General features: G+C 45.8%; 1 long non-coding RNA gene across 1 annotated transcript in view; it reads right to left on the bottom strand.

Annotated features, from left to right (window-relative positions):
• LOC144889706 (uncharacterized) overlaps window positions 1–22,882 on the bottom strand; it is a 53,373-nt gene that overhangs the window by 9,770 nt on the left and 20,721 nt on the right. The window contains exon 4 of the long non-coding RNA XR_013622012.1: window positions 19,094–19,150. This is a non-coding gene — a long non-coding RNA (uncharacterized LOC144889706). The remainder of the gene's footprint in view (window positions 1–19,093; window positions 19,151–22,882) is intronic.

The following is a 22,882-nucleotide window of genomic DNA, read 5'->3' on the forward strand; positions in this document are numbered from 1 at the left end:
GAAACGCTCCAAGCCAAAGAGGAGAGGTACTCGGAAAGGAAACCAGCTTTGGAGAGACGCGCTGAAAGGAGGGAGACGGCTCCACCAGAAGAAGAGGAGCAGGTGTGCCGAGCCAGCGCGTGACGTCTACAGCAGCGGATACGCGACGGAGGGTTTTCCCGCCAAAAACCGCGAGGAATTGAGAGCTGCTGCCTCCGACCCTCCTCCCTCTCCAGCAATCCACCTCAAGCCCTACCTGCCTGCAATATCCCCCGTGTAAGTGTGAACGTCGTCTGTCCTACTCGTTGTCTTGGGGTTAAGTAAAATGAATAGTGTAAGTTAACGATTCGCTGTGTGACTGCTTCTTCCATCCATTGCTTGTGTGTGTATAATAAATCTGTTCTTCCTCCGTACTCTGTCTTCTTCTCTTTTCATTCTCTTTCGGTCGCTTTAGAGGTTTCCCGATTGAATATCTACGGTGCGATCTGGTCAACGTCGGGTGGAATCGGGTTCTAATCGGGGAGTAACTGTTCGGACGCGGTAATACCAACCGCTCGGTAAAATAACATCTAAAACCGCGTCTGTAACAATTGGTTGTCAGGAGTTGGATTCGGACCTGGGACTAAATTTGTTAGGCCCAAATTTTGGGACACCAATTGTGTTAGTACAGCAACAATTGGTGTCTGGGAGTGAGATTCGGGGCCCGAACCAAATTTTTTAAAAAACATCTAGAAAAAATTTGGTCAAAATTACGAGCTGCCGAAATTTTGTTGTTTTATAAAACCCGAATTTTGAGATCGCGCCATGGACAATCAAGGCGATCGGATGTCGGTGGGGGAGATAGACGGGTTAAGGGTAACCCAGGACTTAGGGGAAGAAAGGGAGGAGGAGAGCAATGAGGTGGTTGAGGGTGTATCAGACACACAAAATGGCGCTCTCGCGCACGAGGTTTCAGGTGCGCAAATAGGCGCCTCGCACGAGCGCGCGGTAGCCGAGCCCGCTGTATCAGCGGGCTTTAACATGCAGCCGTTTGACATGCAGCAGTTCATGGCACAGTTTAGCGAATACATGGCACAGTCGAAGTGCGACAACGAAAAAAGAGCCAGGGAAATGGAGAAAATGGAAAACAGAATGGGGGAGCGACTAGGAAATCAAATCGGGGAATTAGACAAGAAATTTGGGAAGTTAGACAATAATTTTGAGGGGTTAGACAACGGGATAAAAGAGGTAAAGAATGGGTTAACGGGGGTGGAAAATAGAATGGCTGCCCAGGAGAATCAGTTAGAGGGGGTAAAAAATGGGTTAATGGGGTTAGAAAATAGGATGGAAGGCAAATTGCGGGAGATAGGGGAGCAATCCGCCCGAGGAATTAAACAAATGGGAGAGCAGATAGAGGAGGTAAAAATCGGGGTAGAAACCAAATTGGATGCTCAGAGGGATGAATTGGGACAGATGAGGGTGGCATCTACAAAAGAGATGGAGGAGATACGACGAGGGGTAAGTGAGGAGGTTTCGGGGCTACGCGAGGAGGTAAAGCGAGGTGAGAAGCGTATGGAGAAAGAGGTGAGAAATAATACGGCTAGGTTACAGGGGGGAATAGAAGATCTGACGAAGGGAGTAGAACAGCTGACAGTCGGACAAAGGGAACTAGCGGACCAAGTGGAAAAGAACACTGCAATCATCGGGGGTTTGAAAGCGACACAAAAGGACATTAAAAACGAATTAATAGCAACACAAAAGGAATGTCAGATGGTACAGGAGGGGTTGACGAAGAAGTTGGAGGAGGTGACAGAAGTGATGGAGACAAAGGACCGGCAGGTGAGGATGCACATAGAGATGGTCATGGTAGCCTTAGAGGACGAACTTGAGGAGACGCACCGAGAAATAAAAGAGGTTAAACAAAAATTAGAGGAAGTGGAAGAAGAGGTGGGTGAAATTAAGAAGAGACGGACAGAAACTAAGAGAGAAATCCAGGAGGAGGTAATGGAATTGGTACAAGGTCGGTGCTCAACTCATCATGTGATGCTCACTCACCAAATAAAGAGTTTGCAGGTGGCAAAGGAGGTGCGGAGACGAGGTACGGAGGTGAGTGGGAATGTATATGATGTGAGGAAAGCTTCAGTCGGCTTGGGGATTGGTTTGGATCCGGGTGTTCGTGAAAGGCCGTTGGTGAAGTGTGCGACAGGTCTGGTGTGCGAAAAAAGAGGTGTGCGAGAATGTCCGACCATGGGGTGTGTGAGGAAAAAGTGCACGCCGAGGAGTGAGTGTGCCGTCAAGAGTGAGTTGGTCGAAGCGCGTGTGCGAGGGGGTACATGGAAGCGCGGTGTGGTAAGTGTTACGGAGGAAGTAACGAAAGAGTGTGCGCAAAAGGATGCGCGAGAAAGGTGTGTAACGGACGGGTGCATGAGGAAAGAGTGTGCTGTCGAGAGTAAGGGTGAGTGCGCGACCGAGAGTGGAGGTGAGAGTAGTGAGAGTGGCACGGAGCGTGAGTTGGTTGTGACAGGTGAGCGAGGATGTACACCTGGAATGGAAGGATGCACACCTGGAATGGTAGAGCGTGTGTGGGAATGCACACTTGAGTTGGTCGTGAGGCACGTGGTTGGGTGTGCGAGTAAGAGCACACCTGTGATGGTCACAGAGGAGGTGACCGAGGAAGGGGCGCGAAGAGGTGTGTTGGTGAGGTGTGCGAGCGACGAATGTGTGCCAAGGTGTTCGGTGGTCAGGTGTGTGACCAAGTCGGTGAGCGGAATGAGTGTACCGAGGTGTGTAAGGAAAGGTATGAGGAGCATGGGAACAGCTGGAGGTATGAGCAAGAAAGGGGTAGCGGATGCATGTAAGCATGTAGGTGAAGCATCGACGGTAACCGGGTTAGAGGTTAGAACGACTTATAGCCGAATCGGGCCCTCGGTGCGCGTCGGGCAGCTTCGCGTGCCGCGAGGACCAGCGGGGATCCGAAACACGGCGGTTTCGAAAGAACCGCCGTACGCGATCCACGCTGTGCCTCGCTTGGAACGGCCGCGTCCGGGCTCCACTAGGCGGAGCGGGCAGCCCGATAGGAAGGGTCGTCATGGCGACCACTTTCTATTGAGACGTGCCGGCAGGTCGAGATCGGGACATTGGATGGCTCCACGCCGAGGTGGTGCGTGGGATCTCGGCACGGGTAAGCCCCCGTCCCTGCACCGAGTGCCGGACGTATCCAGCCGCTGGCACAAAACGACCCGCGTTCATTGCTCGGCTGTACGAAGCCGGGCTGTAGACGTGAATTGGCGCACCGAGAGGATCTAATAAGTAGACGGGTGATGAGGATAGTGTTTTGGACCCAAAATTAGAAAAAGGCAAAATTTGATGATGGTATGGTGATTAGCAGTAAATGGCAAATTGTTGATTTGTTGAATTTGGACGAACAAAATTTATAGTGAGAGACCCCCGATGTGGTGGGATGGCAAATCCACCATCCCTCACAGACGTGGGGGCAAATGCGCAATAGCTTATGGGGTTGATGGCAGTGAAAACTAGCCCGGGTGGGTTAGGATATATCGTGTGTAGGGATCTAGCGAAGATGACATTAGGTAACGTTAAGTTTTAGTTAGTGACTGATACCTGTAGTGGGGACGCAGGTAGTTTAGTGTGGATGATAATGACGTGGGAGCGCAATAGTTTAAAGGGACGACTGGGAAGCGCAAGTTTCAGAGGGGAGTAGTTAGCTGAGATAATGCCGTGTGTTTGAAGATTGAACAGGTGTGATTGAACAGGTGTGATTGCACAGGTGTGCAACTGAACAGGTGTGTGGATCAGTGTATGAGGGAGTAGTGGTGATTGCGTGTTGTGTTGACCAAATGGTCCAGGAAGAAAGGAGGGTGCAGGTGGCACCAGGTGTGAGGGCACAGGTGTGCAACAACAGGTGTATGTGGCTGTGTGGAATAAATGGTAGTGTGGAATATCTGGAGTATTGGAATGGATGGTCGTGGAGTGAGTATGGTGGAAATTGTGGAGTGGAGTGGATGGTGCGAAGGTGTGAATGGGGGAAGAGTGGACCCCCATCACGGATACCCAGGGCGGGTAGTGTAAGTGTTAGGTAGAGGGTACAGGTAAATTGTGGTTGGATATTGGCATCTGTGGTGCGGGTGAAAGAATGGTCTTTGGATGGGTGCATTAGTGTTGTGGAAATGGCTGGGCGTGTAGCCTGTTAGTGTGTGTAGTTGGTTGGGCGCTCCACCACTGTGAGGATGTCGGCCAGGTGAGGCCGCAGGTGGGCTCTGGGAGCCGGTAGTAGTTGTTGTGGATGGGGCCCGAGGATCCGGAGGACGGACCCGGGTAGCCCAGTGCCAGAGGGCACCAAGGGGTGACAGAGCCAGGAGAGGGCCTTCCCCAGTTAGTTAGGTTAGGGTGAGGAGCTAGGTAAGCTCGGGTGGCAACTGCAGTGGTGGAGGTGTGCAGGTGGGTAGACCTGCTGGGAGAGCTACACGTCGCAGCCCAGAAATTGTGCGAAGGCACCGGGAGATGAATCGGGGGAGTGAGACCCCAAATTGAGAAGCACCACAGTTTGGTCAATGGGAATTGGTTTTTAGAACCCATCGTGTAAGTTGGCCAATGGATTGGCAGGGAAAGACCCCGGGTAGTGTAAAGTGTGTTAAAGTCATTTAGAGGATAGTTAGGAAGAAGGATCTCCTCACACCATCTGCATCCACTCACCTGAGGTGACAGGTACTCCGCACCATGCCATGTTTAATTATTTTTGATGCAAATGTTTGGATTGTGAGACGCATCATGACGTGGGTGTGACATTGTGCGTAATTCCATCTCTCCCTCCTTATGAGGATTGATGATGAATTGGTGATGGCAAATTTTGAAGTCGAGGGATTGTGGAGACGAATTTGGTATAGGGGAAATATGGGGAAGACGTGACAGTAGTGACGAATTGGTAATGTGTAGATCTTGTACATATGGGGTAAGGGCAAGGGTAGTGTAGGTGACAGGGGGGTGACGTACGGTAGGGACGAGCTTTCTCACTTCGCCCTCCGTACGCATTTCGCCTTGCATTGCCTTATTGACGTGTACCCTTGTGACCTTACCCCTTGCTCAATTGTCTTTCTTTTGTCTCCCACATGACCTGTGCGCCATTGGGTGCCGAGGGGAGCGTGCGTGAGGTGGCCATTGTGCACCCGAGATTCCCAGAACCAGCATGGATTGCGTTGATGTACCACTTTATGGACCGCTGTTCTGCGGCCAAGTACCACTTGATGGACCCCAGGTTCTGGGGCAGGGCACCTCTGTTGGAGACCGGCCATAGTGGCCAGGGAATCTTGCTTGCGGACCTCGGTAAGGTGGCACCTATGCCAAACAGGTGGACCACCCTTAGTTGGCCCCTGAGGCCCTAAATAAAAACGAACACAAGTTGTGCTTTTTATTATGTCCAAATAGGCCGCATGAAGCCAGAAGACGTCGGGAAGACCATCGGCCCAGCAGAGAAAGAGAAGACCACCACCACTTGTTTTGTTGTGTTTATTAAGAACCATGGTGACTGCGCACCGAGTGGTGCTTTTGGTGCTTTGTGGTGCTTGTGGTGCTTTTGGGTGCTTTGGTGGTATTGGTACTGGTGCATCGATGCAATGCGTGCTGTCTCCTCCCTCCCAACAGGAATTTCTTTTTCTTGTTCCCTAAGAAAAAAAAAAACACAGGTCCTGGGTTGCGTTGTAAATAAGAAATCACGTCATTGTAAATAATGCTCCCCACCGTAAATGTATAGTTTGAGAATAATGCCGTAATTCGGTTAGCTGTGGGCTTGAGTCTGTTAGACAGGGTGCAATGCAATAGGGGGACATACTTATTTGTGTTTTAAGATTGTCACACTCAGGGTCAGGTTAATTGTAGAGGGAATTACACCTACGTGTCACACTAAGTTAAAGTTTTGTAGGCCCGAGTACGGGCCTGAAGAAAGGAGGGTGCAGTGTAACGGTTTTGAGAAGTGGGTAACGAATTTGAGAAGTGTAACGGTTTTTGAGGAGTGTAACAATTTTGGAGGAAGTGTAACGAATGTAAAAAAGTATGGTTTTGTTATGTGTAACACCCTCGTAATGTAAATAATGGTCGCAGCCGTCCTCCTAGTTAATTCCATGAAACTTACACGCAGGTCACGATATATCTTTTTAAATAGTGTATTTCCTTATTCTATGTAGGCTAAATATGTGTTTCCCACTAGATTGACTTTGCATTGTATCACACAAAATAAGCGTAGGCCCTTGCAATTTCCCCAAACATCTCCGCTCTCCAAAGTTCCTTTCAAAAGGGGTGCGAGTGGTGTTCAATCCCGCAAGCCGCCATTGCCCATGTGCTAATCTCGGAGAAGAAAGGCGTGTCTCCACCTCGTCATAGAGGGGAGGAGTGAGCCAAGTCCACTTGGCCAACCAGCACCGCGGTTAGCGACCCGGTAGGCGTGCCCTCGCAGCCGGCGGCTTGATTCCGCCCCGAGTGATAAAAGCGACTGTAAGGGACTGCTTCACCAGATGACCTGGGAGATGAGCGAAGAGGCGACACCAGGAGGAGCGGTGAGATGCGAAACGCTCCAAGCCAAAGAGGAGAGGTACTCGGAAAGGAAACCAGCTTTGGAGAGACGCGCTGAAAGGAGGGAGACGGCTCCACCAGAAGAAGAGGAGCAGGTGTGCCGAGCCAGCGCGTGACGTCTACAGCAGCAGATACGCGACGGAGGGTTTTCCCGCCAAAAACCGCGAGGAATTGAGAGCTGCTGCCTCCGACCCTCCTCCCTCTCCAGCAATCCACCTCAAGCCCTACCTGCCTGCAATATCCCCCGTGTAAGTGTGAACGTCGTCTGTCCTACTCGTTGTCTTGGGGTTAAGTAAAATGAATAGTGTAAGTTAACGATTCGCTGTGTGACTGCTTCTTCCATCCATTGCTTGTGTGTGTATAATAAATCTGTTCTTCCTCCGTACTCTGTCTTCTTCTCTTTTCATTCTCTTTCGGTCGCTTTAGAGGTTTCCCGATTGAATATCTGCGGTGCGATCTGGTCAACGTCGGGTGGAATCGGGTTCTAATCGGGGAGTAACTGTTCGGACGCGGTAATACCAACCGCTCGGTAAAATAACATCTAAAACCGCGTCTGTAACAATATTTTTACCATGTTTGACTTAGATTGCTTCACCTGTTCTCAAGTTATCGCGGTAACGAAAACCTTTCGTGATCAACTTTTAATCACCATGCCTAGTCAATGACACATGTAAAAAGTTTCGAGTCAATCGATTTGGTGGTTTGTGAGAAGATGTTTTTTTTAAAGGTTTTAGGTTCAACCCAATATGGCTGCCAAACCATGTGACCTATGATGTCATAAATTTAATATTTCAATACAAATGGGTCATAGATCATGTGCATGCAATTTCAGATTTTTAGGATAAGGATTTCAATTAAAACATTTTTGCCTGATATACCACTTCACCTATGATGTCATCATTATCATGCTTTTGTTCCCCATTGGGAGTACTTGACAATGTGGCAAGTTTCAATTTTTTTCCATTCAGCAGTTTTCGAGAAATAATATTTTAATAATTTTTTTATTTTTTATTTTGTTTTGTATACTGAATCGAGGCTCGTGAAAGAGCTAACATTAACTTCACAAACAAATCGACCAGACAAACAAAATACACAAAAAGAGGGAGCGGAAGACAAGATGGGGAGAAAAGGGGAAGCACACACACACACACAACATCCGAGAGCAGGGAGATGTGTGGAAGGGAGAGGGCCCGGGGGGAGGAGGCGTGGGAAGGGGGGAGGGGGGAGGGAGAAGTATAAAGCACAAGGACACCAAGGACTTCGAGGACAAAAGTTGGTATTTCAAAAAGTGGAATTGGGGTGAAATTAGCGGGGGTAGAAAAGATCAAGGTTTTGGATGGCGGAAGATAAGAGATGGTGGTGAACAGCTGTTTTAAAGACTTGGAGGGTGGAGTGGGATTGAAGAGAGTGAGGGAGTTTGTTCCAGAGGCGGGAGAAAAGAGGAATGAAGGCGTGAAGGTGAGCAGTGAGTCTTGATTTTGGCAGTTTAACCAAAAGAGGGTTGCAGGCAGATCTTGTGCGACCTGCAGGAATATTTGGGGGACAGAGCCCAGAGAGAGCTGGGGGGGCAAGGCCAGAGAGGAGTCGGTAGAAGACGGAAAAACCACCAACCTGCCTGCGGTGAGTGAGAGAGGCCCTTGGAGTTAGCTTCATCGTGGGAGATTCCAATGATTCTGAATGCTTTGGTTTCAACAGCGTGAAGGCGAGCTAGGTGTGAGGCAGGAGCACCAGCCCAGAGGGGAGAGCCGTATTCCATTGAGCTGCGGATGAAAGCCTTGTATGTGGTGAGGAGCTCAGGTGTGCCAAGGAAGGACTTCGCACGACGGAGGATGCCCAGTCGGCGACTGGCTTTGGAGGCCAGATTTGAAATGTGGTTTTTCCAGGAAAGATCATGGCAGATAGTGAGACCCAAAAGCTTGAGTGACAGAACTTCTTGGATAGGATTATTCAGAAAGTGGATGGGAGGGTTGTCCAGTCGGTCTTTTCGGAGAGACATCGTAAGAGTGTGCGATTTGTCAGGATTGAAAGACATGTTCCACTTGTTTGCCCAGTCTGTGATTTTGTCAAGGTCTGCAGAGAGTGAGGAGGCTGCAGACTGCCGATCTGAGGGATGAAGAATGGAGTGACAGAGAGTAGAGTCGTCAGCAAAGAGATAGAGAGGATTTTCAAGAGAGTCAGAGAGATCATTGATGAAGACCAGAAAAAGCACAGGGCCCAGAACACTGCCTTGGGGAACTCCAGCCTGAACAGGAAGAGGAGATGAGAGAAACCCATTCAGGGCCACACGTTGACTACGACTAGAGAGGAAGTCCGCCAGCCATGCGTGGAGATTTCCATGGATACCAAAAGAGGAGAGTTTGGTGAGCAGAGCGGGGTGCCAGACCGTATCGAAGGCACGTAATATGTCAAGGGAGACTGCTCTAATTTCCTGTTTGGCATTGAGGACCTCCATCCATTGTTGAGAAAGCAGAAGCAGCATGTCCAGAGTGGAGTGTCCAGGTCTGAAACCAAATTGATGATCAGAGATCAAGCCATTGGAGAAGAGGAAAGATTTCATATCTGAAGCAATGATGGATTCCATGACTTTGCTGATAATTGGGAGAAGGCTGATTGGTCTGTAGTTGCTGGGATCTGTTTTTGCACCTTTTTTGTGCAAAGCGGTGATGTTGGCAGATTTCCAAGCAGATGGAAGATGACCTTGAGCAAAAGAGAGGGTGAAGAGAACAGAGGGGGAGTGAAAGAGCGGAAGAACATGATTTTAGGACCCGTGGGCTGATGCGGTCAGGTCCAGTTGCAGAATCAGAGTCGAGGGTTGACAGAAACTTTTCCACCTTGTCAGGAGGAAAGGACACAGAGTCCAGGAGCAGCTGGGTACGACTGGGTATGGTGGGTACAGAGAGGGATGGGTTTGGGACACAAGATTTCGAGGCAAACACAGAGTTGAGGCATATTTGCGTTTAATCCGTGATGGCTACCACCCCACGTGACCTATGACGTCACAATTATCATAAAAACAATCTGCTTAGGTGTCACTCCTACCCTGAAAGCTTCGTATCAATCAGCCATGTGGTTGCTGAGAAAAACGAGATTTAGCCAGACGGAAGGACGGACGGACGGACGGACAACCCGAAAACATAATGCCTCCGGCGACTTCGTTGGCGGAGGCATAAAAACAAGGCAGTCTTTACACACGATAGTTGTCTGCCCAAGTTAATATGGAGAACAGCTTTATTCAAATTAATCAACTCGTATTCACACTACCCAGCCTTGGTGCGGGCATTTTTATACATTCAGAAATTCAAAAGTTTATGGACCGGCCTTCTTCAGGCTGCCCAATCCTACATTTCCCTCCAGGGCTACAAACAAATGGTGCACCGCCATCTCTCGTCGTCCCCAATTCTGACCCACAACCGTTATTACTCCCATTGACCTTTCCCAACCCAACAACCGTCTTACTTGCTACTTTCAGTGTGTCCTCCTCTGCTGTTTTCCTGTTCATTCATTCTCTTGGTTGTTTTGTCCAAATGTCGCCCCGCTGCCTCACTGTCAGTTCGTTGCCCATTCGACCGCCACCGCATTCTTCCATGGGCCTCAATGTTGTAGAAAAAGATGGATACTTTGAGAGTGAGGGTTTGACAAGTATCACATTATTCTTATCTAACCATGTCCAATTCTGCACCGCTATCATCACCTTTGGCATGTACAGTCACTGGTGAATCTTCTATTTGCCAGGTTAATATCATATTAATATCACAAGCTTTCACATTTAATGTCACAGTTTGATTTACTCAGAGCAACTCGGTAGCGGAGTTGGTAAAGCCATGTCATATTGCCCTCAGTGATTTGGGTTCGACTCCGATGTCTTCTCAGACGCCTGGCTCGGAGAAAGGATGGGTACCACCGAATTTATTTGCCGATAGAAACATCACTATGGGGCCCCACTGACCTGCATGAGGTTATCGGACTTGCACAACCATAGTTTACTGCAGATTTTTGTCATCAAGTTCGGCCTTCAAACTGCTTAGTTGAAGCCTTGTGCCCACTAGTGTGCCTTGTGCCCTTACCAGAAGTCAACCAACCATCGATCACAGGGTCAGGGTTAAAGTTAGCCACAATGGGACCTTCCAGCTTGATTCTCATTAGGGCTTGGATGGTGTCTTGGTTCAAGTGAGAGCGCTTGTTGGACTTGATTAGGTTATGATGGGAGAAGGCCTTTTCACACTGTGCAGTGCTGCCACTGATCGTGAACATAAGATTTACAATCTTGGCGATAGCTTGAAATCTCAATGTCTTTTGTTGTAAGAGTTCCTTGTAGACCTCCATCCTGGGAGCACTGTGCATATCCTTCCAGTACACCTTCAGCTCGATAAACTCACTGTGTATGGCAGCCTTTTCCACCTCAACAAATTTTGAGCCAAAGTGGGCCAGGATGTCATCAATATCTTCTCTCCCATACTGAGCAAGTTCGGTGCAGTCCAGATTGTATCTACAGATGTCCAAAGCCCCAAAGCTTCTCAGGGGTTTCTCTTTAAAATTGCCAAACCGGGCATTCAGATATTCAATAGTGCGGTCAACGACATTATTGAAGGGAGAGGCAGATTGCCAGTCGACTGGATAATATGGCACCCTCGGGGAAATGACATTGGTGCTTACAGGCCCATCCAAGGTAAACACTCCAGCAGAAGCATCCAGGTTTTTTGCGAAGAGTTTCATGAATTTGCCAGGCTCATTTTTTAACTCCAACAGTCGCATGACACAAGAATCGATCAGTTGTGCAACATCCAACACCAGGAGGTCCTCCCTCCGGAAGGATTCGGATAAATTCTTCAAAATAGGGAGGAAGTCCAACACGATATGAAGGGTTTGGAGGAAGCTCTGTTTTGATATCTTTGTCAGGCAGCAATTGGCGTGAGCACCATCGTCCCCTTTACCAGAAGCTACTTCCTCAAGATGCTGCACCACCACACTCAAGTTCCTGTATACAGCCACTACAGCCCCAGTCTTGCTGGCTAGCCAACGCACCTGTTTGATTGCTGAAAAGTGTGCTAGGCCCCTATTCAACATGATAGCAATGTCGGAAAGCTCTCTTCGCTTCTTGTGGCTGTATTGGTAAAAGGCAAATATGTCTTTCAGTGTATCCTCAAAATCCTGAATTGATGTCAGTTTTTTTATCACATCCAGGACAGCAAGCTCCACCTTGTGACTGACACATTGTATAGGCACGGCCTCAGGTGCCTTCTCCAACACCATTGACTTAAGCCCCTGCATCACATTGGAACAATCAAAATTTGCTGATACGAGGGAAGGTCCGGACTGCCGAGCATTTACAAGGGACTCCCAAGTGACCCCAACATTCAACAAGGCACTGGTTATGGCTGAAAAGACACCTCGTGCGTGGCCATGTTCCAATTCTACGAGATTGATGAAGCGGGTAACAGGGAGGCCGTCCACAACATATCGCAAGAAAATGGATTCCTGCACCTGTTCACTGGCATCAGTACTCCCATCTGCCAGAACACTCACAAACTTTACGCTAGAAAGTTCCTCTCGTAATGTTTCCTGCAGCCAGTTGCTGATCGCCACAACAAATTCCCTGCAGCTCTTGTGATTTTGATACTTTTCCCCAACGTCAAAACCCTTCTGCCTTTGTAGCTCACACAAACTCTCCATGTCCGAGAAGGGGCGTGCATTTTGGGCTAGGAAGTAGGCTGTGCGAAACAGTCGCTGGTATATAGTCCTCTGGGAATCACTCGTATTGGCGCAAGTCCTCAATACTGGCCCGTCGATGACTTCTGTCGGTGTTGCCAGTTGGGGAGTGCGCCGTTTGTAATCCCATTGATGCCGGCACTCTCGGTGGCGATGGCTCTCGCCATGGTGCTTGACGGACTCGATCCGATAATTTCTGCAGCCATCCACAAACGGGTTTGAACTTCCGTCGTCCCCCTCTCTCGACAAAGTAGGATCTTTTCGACACCACTTGCAGAACATCAGGTCATCCTTTTTGTCATGTTCCAGCCACAGGTACGTCTCCTCCCAGTGCGGTTGATGCAACCGTCTTCTTTTATTTGCTGATACGAGGGAAGGTCCGGCGCACTCCCCAACTGGCAACACCAACAGAAGTCATCGACGGGTCAGCATCGACGGGCCAGCATCGAGACTTGCAGTATTTATAATTTATTATAGACAGTACTATGTTGTGTTTTCACAACTGTCTCTCTGTGTCTGATGGTCTCAGAGCATTAGGATATCTCAAAAATCTATGGACCGATTTGGACGAAACTTGGTGGACCGGTTGGGTGCGTTTCAAGAACGAATCGATTCCATTTTTGTGAAGATCCAGATACAAGATTTTTAAAAATTCTTAAGTAATTCGTCACCATTGAGAGATGGGGTCAAAAACGATATAGCACGATATCTCAAAAAGTCGTGGACGAGTTATCACAAAACCTGATGGATGAGTTGGGTGTGTGTGACAAGACCAAGTCAATTCGATTTTGGTGAAGATACAGATGCAGATCCCACATATCAGTGGGAAACAAAAGGTAAAGTGTTGAGCCTGGTGGAGGTATGCCATCTCCCGAGTGTTGTTCTAGATGATATCTGATTTTAACGAAAGTTCAACACAGAGACAGATTGCGCTGCAGTCGGATTGGCTATATTTGTTCAGGTGGCTGACGTTTAACATATGAGCATGCCATCAGTATGTGATCCACAGAATGAATGAATGAATGATCGTTTTAAGGCCATTTCTTCCCCGCTAGAGCAGGGGTTGGCCTTGCGGGCCCCATGACAATCATGGTTCCCTGTTTGAGACGATGTTTTTATGGTCTGATGCCCTTCCTGACGCAAACCCTTAGTCGCCTCTTACGATGCGCAGGGATACGGTGTACCTATTCTAAACCGGGGTACACACCGTGATCATTCATCCCAGCAAGCTGGTACTCAATTTGCCGACCTCGGAAGGATGACAGGTTGAGTCAACCCCCCTGGTGTTAATTTAGCGATCGACCGGGATTCGAACCCAGGATCCTAGGATCCCAAGCCGGCACCCTAACCGCTAAGCCAACACCAGTATGTGATCCACAGCAAGGTGGGAAATCCACTGTTAACTAGAACGGCACTCAGTAGAGAGCAAAACTCCGTCTGGTTGGCCATTTCACTTAATGGTGAAGAATCACTTAAAAAATTATACTGGCCGAATCCAGATCCGGATCTTCACCAAAATTGAATCAATTCTTCCTGGTCACAAACACAACCTGTCCACCAAGTTTCGTCCAAATCCGTCCACAACTTTTTGAGATATCCAGCTAGTATCGTTTTTGGCCCTATCTCCCAATGGTGAAGAATCACTTAAAATTTTTTACTAGCCAGATCCAAATCCTGATCTTCACCAAGATCTAATAATTTCGTCCTTTTCACATACGCTACCTCTCTGCTAAATTTCGTCCGATCCGTCCACAACTCTGAGATATCTTGTTCACAAACAAACAGACAGGGGTGAAAACATAACCTCCATCCACCTTTGGTGGTGGAGGTAATAAGCAATGGGATTCCACCAATCAATTTGAATAGAAATTAAAGTTATCTTTAAACAACAAATAACGAATACGTGGTCCTAGATCAAAGAACACTCGAACGTCAGTCACACGTCATTTCCCATGGTGCTAAACATAGCCTACTCTGTCTTGCCAAATGTTATGCTTGGAATGCAGAGATACTACCTCCAAACACAAATTAATGCAATGATATACTCTACTACTAGCACGAAGGACTTCACTTCAATCATAAACCAGTTGCGCTCAATAATTTAGTGAATGAATGAACCCTCTTTTATGGAGCTTGACAACAAACAAATAAACACAGGGCTCGAACTCCCCATCCTCCTTACTCCACCCCCCCCCCCCCCCTCTACTACCACACTGCCCCTCCCATCCCTCTTCTCCAAAGAAAACACAATTTAGGTTCAAATAGATAAATTAACAAAAAGAAAAACCAACCTGAATCTGAGAGAGACGTCCCGCTCTCCATCGATTGTTTCTGTGTGTCTGTCGAGGTTGAACCAGTACTTGTCGAAGTCCAGGACGATATTTGGGAAAGACTGGGATCCCTACTTTCTGGTGGGCGATTCCTGAACTGCCAGGGCTTGAAGGAATATCCGAATTGACGTCTTCAACAAACACTAGCAAAGTCATGCGAAGTCCAAGTTATGTTCGTGGGCATTTTGCTGAATGCCGCTCGGCTATTGCTCGGCTATTAACCGTCATTCCCAATTCATACACAGCATTGACCTTTTTAAGGATGAAGGATGCGTGCAAGTATGCGGGCAAGTGCAAATTTCTACAAAAGCCCACATCTACATATGCGTGCAAGCGCAAATTTCCACACTGAGTTAGTCCTGAGTGGGAACAATCTTGTTTTTTTACACTGAAAAAAGTTACCTTCTTGTCCAGTTATCCCCAGTCGTTATTATATTCCACATTTCATCTGCTGCAAATAGGAGCCCCAAGGAAGCCCTTTCAAATCAGCAATGGAATTATCACATCTTAATGGTGGGTAAACAAATGGAAGCAAATCGGAAATGGCAACGCTTGTTAAACTGCACACAAAGCAGCTTGTGTATGCTTGGAACTTTTGTAAACTTTAAATTTTTTGTAAAGCAGTTTTTGTAAACTGAGCGGTCAAGAAGTTTTGCAAACATGAAGAAATACAGCCGTCTCCAAACAAAATGTCTTTGTGAAAGAAACATAGTGTAGCGCTTTGAAATGTTGCAGCAGCCTGGCGATGATCTTCAGAGGTGATGTCAAGAAGCTTTGCAAACATCAAGAAGAGATGATCTTCAAGAAAATTATTATTTTTTGTGTTCAAGTTTACTTTTCCTAAAGGAAAATCCTAAAGGAGATTTTCCATTTTGGTTTTTGATTATGCCACAGTCACTCAATCAACAAAAATTTATCCAAGATATTGGCTGAAAAGAGACTTTAAAAGTATACATGAATTTTTTTTTTAGTAGTATCACATTAAGAAAATCAACAATTAATGGATGTTTTAAATGTTATGGGGGTAAAATTGATGATAGCTTAAGGATTGGTCCAGGTACCAGAGATGTCAACAAGTCACTTGAGCCAACTCTCAAGTCTTTGAGGGAAGTCTCAAGCCGAGTCTCATGTCCCTGGGGTCAAGTCTCAAGCCGAGTCTCACGTCCCTAGGGTCAAGTCTCAAGCCGAGTCTCATGTCCCTAGGGTCAAGTCTCAAGCCAAGTCTCACGTCCCTAGGGTCAAGTCTCAAGCCAAGTGTCATGTCCCTCGGGTCAAGTCTCAAGCCAAGTCTCACGTCCCTAGGGTCAAGTCTCACGTCCCTAGGGTCAAGTCTCAAGCCAAGTCTCACGTCCCTAGGGTCAAGTCGTAAGTCAAGTCTCACGTCTCACGTCTCAAGGGTCAAGTCTCAAGTCACCATAGTATTGCGGTACTTCAACTTGTGTCAGGTCCCACATTTACTGATAAACCTTGGGGTACAAGCTATCAAGCTAACACAATTATTGACAACGTTGAAATAATGCAAGTCAAATAGCATTTCAATCATCACAAAATCATTTTATCGACTCAGGACATTCACGGGGTTATCATTCAGGTGCCAAGTTGTTTTGGCACAAATGTTTATGGTTTAAATGAAGTTGTGCTTCCCATGATCCCACTCTGGTAAGACGACTGCTCGCCACTTGGACATGGTGTGGTCTATGCTGTCTGGAGAGTGGACACTCCCTTTAACGTTAGCGGAGAACGGTATGCGACCTGGTGGCTGGAAGCTCTGGCGCACTGCACATGTGCACAACACTTTCGTCATTCACCGAACCAATCACACCCACCTGAAGATCATCTTTAATACCATTTATTTTAAACCCTGTTTTAATATGATGTTGATTCAACGATTATTGTCAACAAGTCATTATAAACTCAAGTCAAATGTAATTCACAACCAAGTCGCAAGTCCCCAGACACCAAGTCTGAGTCTCAAGCCAATTTCATAAAATCCGAGTCAAGTTTCAGTGGCAAAATTTTGCGATTCAAGTGCGACTCGAGTCGCCAACTTCCTCGTCTCTGACAAAGGTAAAGATCAGGGGTTGGGGAGATGAAAGATAAGTGGGGCGTTCAAAAGTTTATTCAAAGAGAAATATACGAGATACGCCAATTATATTTTTCATTTTCTGAATCTACGCTATAAAAGAGATGTTAGTCTGTCTATATTTGCCCATTTTTCTCAGAGATGGCCAAACGGATCTTTGTCAATCTTTCAGAGGTTCAACAGTGAGTGCCTGGGAATGTTTCAGGCAAAAAATGTTTTAGAAAAGTTGGATCACCTCCCACCAGACCACAATTGACCGTCTTGTCGTGCAAACGAACAAACATCGAAGAGTACCATTGAAAGTTGAGTAACAAAGTCATTACAAATGCCATATTCAAGCAAAACAAAAAATAAAGCAAATGGAAAGGTCAGAGAATGGTGAAACAGCGGTGTGTTCCCATTAACAAGCAGATGGTAGAGCGCTGGCCAAGCGGCTTAAGCACTCAATCAAATGCTCCAACAAAATGGTTGATTAGGAACGGCTGGCCGGCGCTAGGAGTTCACTTGTCTCGTTGCATATTTAAGAATGGTACTTGGAGTTCACTTGTCTCGTTTCTTTACTCACTGTAATCCTCACATTATGTTGATCAATCTTTTAATTTGATTTATTTTGCCTTCCTAACTCTGGAGATTTCCCCCACGGAGTACCCAGGCACGACTGCGGAAGCCTTCACATCGATCCCACTGATTAATCATGTTCGTTGCTCTCAAAGTTACACTTTGGGCACATTCCTTAATCTTTTCTTCACTCAATATAATTGTTGCAATAATAGAAAAAGTTAAGTTTAATACTCTGGCAATATAGAGAAGGAGGAAGAGCAACCCTGCTAAAAGATTACTTATAAGATGTACGTTTAGTTAGAGGAATCGGGAATTCCTTAAAATTTACAGACTTCACTCCAGATTTTGTCAATTATTTAGTCCTGGGGATTCAACCCTCAAACCAAACCCAGATTTCGATTATATAATTTAACGAGAACAACACATACCTCCAACACATAGACGGCATATCTCCACCAGGCTGAACAGTTTACGGTTTGAATCCCACTGATAGGTCAGATCTGGATCTGACATGAACCAAAATCTAATCGGCTTGTTTTTGTCACTTACCCAACTCATCCACCAAGTTTTGTCATATGCCATTCACAACTTTTTGAAATATCATGCTACATATCGTTTTTAGCCCCATCACTCAATGGTGAAGAAGCACTTAAACAATTCTGGAATCCTGATCTTGATCCGGATCTTCACCAAAATATAATCATTTCGTCCATGTCACTTATCCAACCTCTCCACCAAATTTCGTCTGAATCTGTCGACAACTTTTTTAGATACCCTGTTCACAGACAGACAAAAAAACAAACAAACAGGGGTAAAAACATAACCTTCATCCACCCTGGGTGGCGGAGGTAATAAGATGGGCTTGTTTTTCCCCTCTCAAAATGATAAAAATGCAGCATAATGCACGTTTTGCATGCAAAGTGATAATCAATATTTGTAATATTTAATGGCGAATGGGCTAGGACAATGCTCTGGCGTTTGTGGCTTTCTCCTTGAATTAGTTTAACTAGCAACGGTACGCGCCCAATGGCGGGGCTTCAATTGGGAAGCCCAAATGAAAAGGCAAAATATCAGAAATTGAAGGGTTTTTTTTATTTTAAACGATTCATATAAACATCCGTTGAATCATATCACACGCAAATCATCAAAATCTAAACAGTACATGGCGCCCATTTTGAAAAAAGATTGAATTCTGCAAAACGGAAGCGGCCGCTACACGTCTTTCTCAGTCGCACGTTTATGTGTGAAGAGTGCGTGCCGAATCTATAACATGGAAGTGGCCGCTACACCTGTTTCTCAGTCGCTTTGCACACGCTGCAGTGTTACTTCAGAGCCGCACGTTTATATCAGAAGAGTTCGTCAGGAGTCGATCTACTCTCTCCTGGTACGTAGAATTTCAACAAAAGCCACATCACTGTTCATATCGGTAAATATTATTCCATCGTGTTTGGAAAAACTGTAAAATTGGAAAATTGGAAAACTTGGAAAAACAACATAGCCTATTTTATTTTACTCCAGGGGGTCCTAGGATTATCCACCCAAAATATCGTTGCGATCGGTTCAGCCGTTTTTGCGGTACCTTCGAATGGACAGATGGATGGACATTTGGTGAATTATAGTAAGATTAACAAGTTCGTTATTGAAGTCGTCTGCTCTGAAGAAAGGCAAGATTTCTAACCCTTTGCCTCATGTAATCCAAAATCCCACAGCCTGGGGCCCAAAATAAAAGGACGATACAGTTCATGCCCTGATAGTTCATCCTCCACAGGATTATCTTCACTTATCCGACAATAGGATGAGCAATCCTTTTCAATTGTTGATAACTATGCAAATGACGTTGCTAATAAGTTCGGAAAACCACCTCATTCCTCACCTTTATGATCCAGGGCGTCCAATTCTTCAGGATCAACCTTTACAATGCGGATTAGATCTGCAAAAATTATAAATTCAATCAGCACATCCTGTTTTTATTTCCATAAGCAAAATCTAAATTAGCAAGTAAGAGAAAATGCAACAACAACATAAACCCTTCAATACACACATGGTTCAAGCATTGAGAACAACAGTTTTTCTAACAATGTGTAAAAATATCCAACCCGATCAGTCTCCTCTCTCTCGATGACCACCAAATCAGGTTGTCATCAAGTTGAAGGAAATATTCAGATCGTTCAACCTCAAGACCTCTTCCAACCCCCACCTTCTCTAACCCACTCTCCTGCCCAATCCCTTTCTGATTGGATGACTTTTGGACAACACCTTAGTTGAAAATTGGTCATTAGAAGAGCTTCTGCAATTAAACGGTCAAAACCTTCATGTCAAGGTCTCAGCTGATGATCCAGATGGCCAATGAATCGGGCAATCAATAAGATGAAGATATTATTTACATCCATTCCCTCAACCGCCACCCTCTATAAACCCCAAATCAACATTAAAGAATCACATACCAGAAGGTGTTATGACATGTTATACAGCATTTGATCAATGATGTTATACGACACTCTGATGAACATCTCATCGCCCCTATTGTCATCGAAATGTGCGAAATGTGCTAATTACAATAATAACTTGGGATTGCCACACAGTGGAGGCAGAAAGATCTAAAATCACTCAACAGTTTTAACAAGGTGTGCTTTTACATCAAAAACAGGAAGAACTAGAACGGCACTCACACCTATGCCAGGCGGAACAGTTTATGTTTTGGATTCTACTGATAGGCCAGATCTGTATTCTGACATGAACCAAAATCGAATACAACTTTTTGAAATATGCTACATATTGTTTTGAATCGCATCTCTCAATGGTGAAAAATCACTTAAATTTTTTTTTTTTTAACTTCTCATATCCGGATTCCCATCTTCACCATAATCAAATCAATTCGTCCTTGTCATACTCCCAACCTGTCCACCAAATTTCGTTCGAATCCATCCACAACTTTTTGAGATATTCTGCTCACAGACAGACAGACAAAGCACTACAACGGCACTCGGTGGAGTGCATACCTCTGCCACGCTGAACAGCTTACGTTTTGGATCCCACTGACAGGCCAGATCTGCATTCTGACCTGCACCAAAATTGAATCGGCTTGTTCTCGTCACCTAAACAACTCATCCACCAAGTTGTCAAAACTCGTCCACAACTTTTTGAAATATCATACTACATATTGTTTTTGTATTTGACCCCATCTCTCAATGGTGAAGAATCACTTTTAAAAATTTTTTCATTATCATAACCGGATCCAGATCTTCACCAGAATCAAATCTATTCGTCTTCGTCACACTCCCAACCTGTCCACTAAATTTCGTCAAAATCTGTCCACAACTTTTTGAGATATTCTTCTCACAAACAAACAAACATACAGACAGGGGTGAAAACATAACCTGTAATTAAAATAATTAAAAACAAAGTATTAAAGTAATTAAAAACAAATTACAGAACAACTGGCACAAATTGTTTACTAGTGACTGTTAGGCGGTGTATTATATTCTGTGCAATGTTATTTCCTGTATACATATTGTTGCGTTTCATCCTGTGTACATTGGTACATCGCTCGGCAGCTATACTTTCAGACAGATGAACTGGCAAGTCAGCGATATATCTCGTTAGAGTTTCTGTTTGTCAGAAACTGAAGAAAAGATCCGTTTCGCTTTCCCGGCGGACGACGTATAGTCTTCTGAGGACCATCCGTCGCTAAATTGGCGAACATCCAGGTCGAAGATTTGACCTTGCGACCACCTCATGGCCCACTGCAACCATATTGTTGCATGGAAGGGGAGGGAGATCCACAGCTAGACTGTGGTAAGTATAACATGGTCCGGGTGGTTTGAGTAGGTTAGATTGCCATGTATCAGGGACCTGTAACAGCAAGTTGTTTTGTTACATGTGGCGCCGAGGAGGCAGCGTATGTAATATATAGAAAGGATAATCACAGGGTAATATTGTATACGTAAACACCTCATTTATAGGCAAAGCCAGGTGAGGACTTACCATCACAAAAAGGTACACGTGTCACACGCTCCAAAAAGGCTGATTACGATCTGTCTGGTCAGTGTGTGAAAGCCATGGTGGCATAATATGCTCTAGGGCCCAAAAGCCTGGAAAAACCTATTTTTATTGGGACAGACACAGACAGGACGGACCGGAGGGGTCTGACGGGACAGACCAGTTTGAGTCTTTTGATTCACATGGTTTGTTCCAAACTGCTCGTCCCGGCCACCTTTTCCCGTATATCCATTATAAACAAGCGTTACGCCTAGGTCCCCGGTCGGGGAAGTGATGTGAGTTGACAAAGTGGAACACGCAGAAAACATGCTATGATATGATATTTCGCTCACAAGGGTCAGACATACATGGAGGCGGCCATCTTGGATTTTGACGTGGCGACCCAATTTTCAATAGCGTTCTTCCTTATGCCTAGATACACCCACACACCAGAAGGTACTTCGCTTATTTTTCAAGATATTTCGCTCACAAGGTTCAGACATGTATATGATGGCGGCCGTCCTGGATTTTGACGTGGCGACCCACTTTACAATAGCTGTCTTCCTTATGCCGAGATACACCCACACACCAAATTAGAAGTTGGTACTTCGCTTATCTTTCAAGATATTCTTCTCACAAGATTCAGACATACATGGCGGCGGCCATCTTGGATTTTGATGTGGCGACCCAATTTTAAACAGCGTTCTTCCGTGTGCCTAGATACACCCACACACCAGATTAGAAGTTGGTACTTCACTTATTTTTCGAGATATTTCTCTCACAAGGTTCAGACATATATATGGTGGCGGCCATCTTGGATTTTGACGTGGCGACCCAATTTTCAATAGCGTTCTTCCTTATGGCGAGATACACCCACACACCAAATTAGAAGTTGGTACTTCGCTTATTTTTCAAGATATTCATCTCACAAGGTTCGGACATACATGGCGGCGGCCATCTTGGATTTTGACATGGCGACCCAATTTTCAATAGCGTTCTTCCTTATACCTAGATACACCCACACACCAGATTAGAAGTTGGTACTTCGCTTATTTTTCAAGATATTTCACTCACAAGGTTCAGACATATATATGGTGGCGGCCATCTTGGATTTTGACGTGGCGACCCAATAGATACACCCACACACCAGATTAGACGTTGGTACTTCGCTTATTGTTCGAGATATTTCGCTGACAAGTTTCAGGAATATATATGGTGGCGGCCATCTTGGATTTTGATGTGGTGCCCCAATTTTCAACAGCGTTCGTCCTTATTGCGAGATACACCCACACACCAGATTAGACGTTAGTACTTCGCTTATTTTTCAAGATATTCATCTCACAAGGTTCAGACATACATGGCGGCGGTCATCTTGGATTTTGACGTGGCGACCCAATTTTCAATAGCGTTCTTCCTTATGCCTAGATACACCCACACACCAGATTAGAAGTTGGTACTTCGCTTATTTTTCAAGATATGCAGGTTACAAGGTTCAGACATACATGGCATCAGACATACATGGCGGCGGCCATCTTGGATTTTGACGTGGCGACCCAATTTTAAACAGCGTTCTTGCTTGTGCCTAGATACACCCACACACCAGATTAGAAGTTGGTACTTCGCTTATTTTTCAAGATATTTCGCTCACGCGGTTCAGACATATATATGGTGGCGGCCATCTTGG

The sequence above is a fragment of the Myxine glutinosa genome, chromosome 1, assembly GCF_964187855.1.
Source record: "Myxine glutinosa chromosome 1, kmMyxGlut1.1, whole genome shotgun sequence".
NCBI classification, from domain to species: Eukaryota; Metazoa; Chordata; class Myxini; order Myxiniformes; family Myxinidae; genus Myxine; species Myxine glutinosa.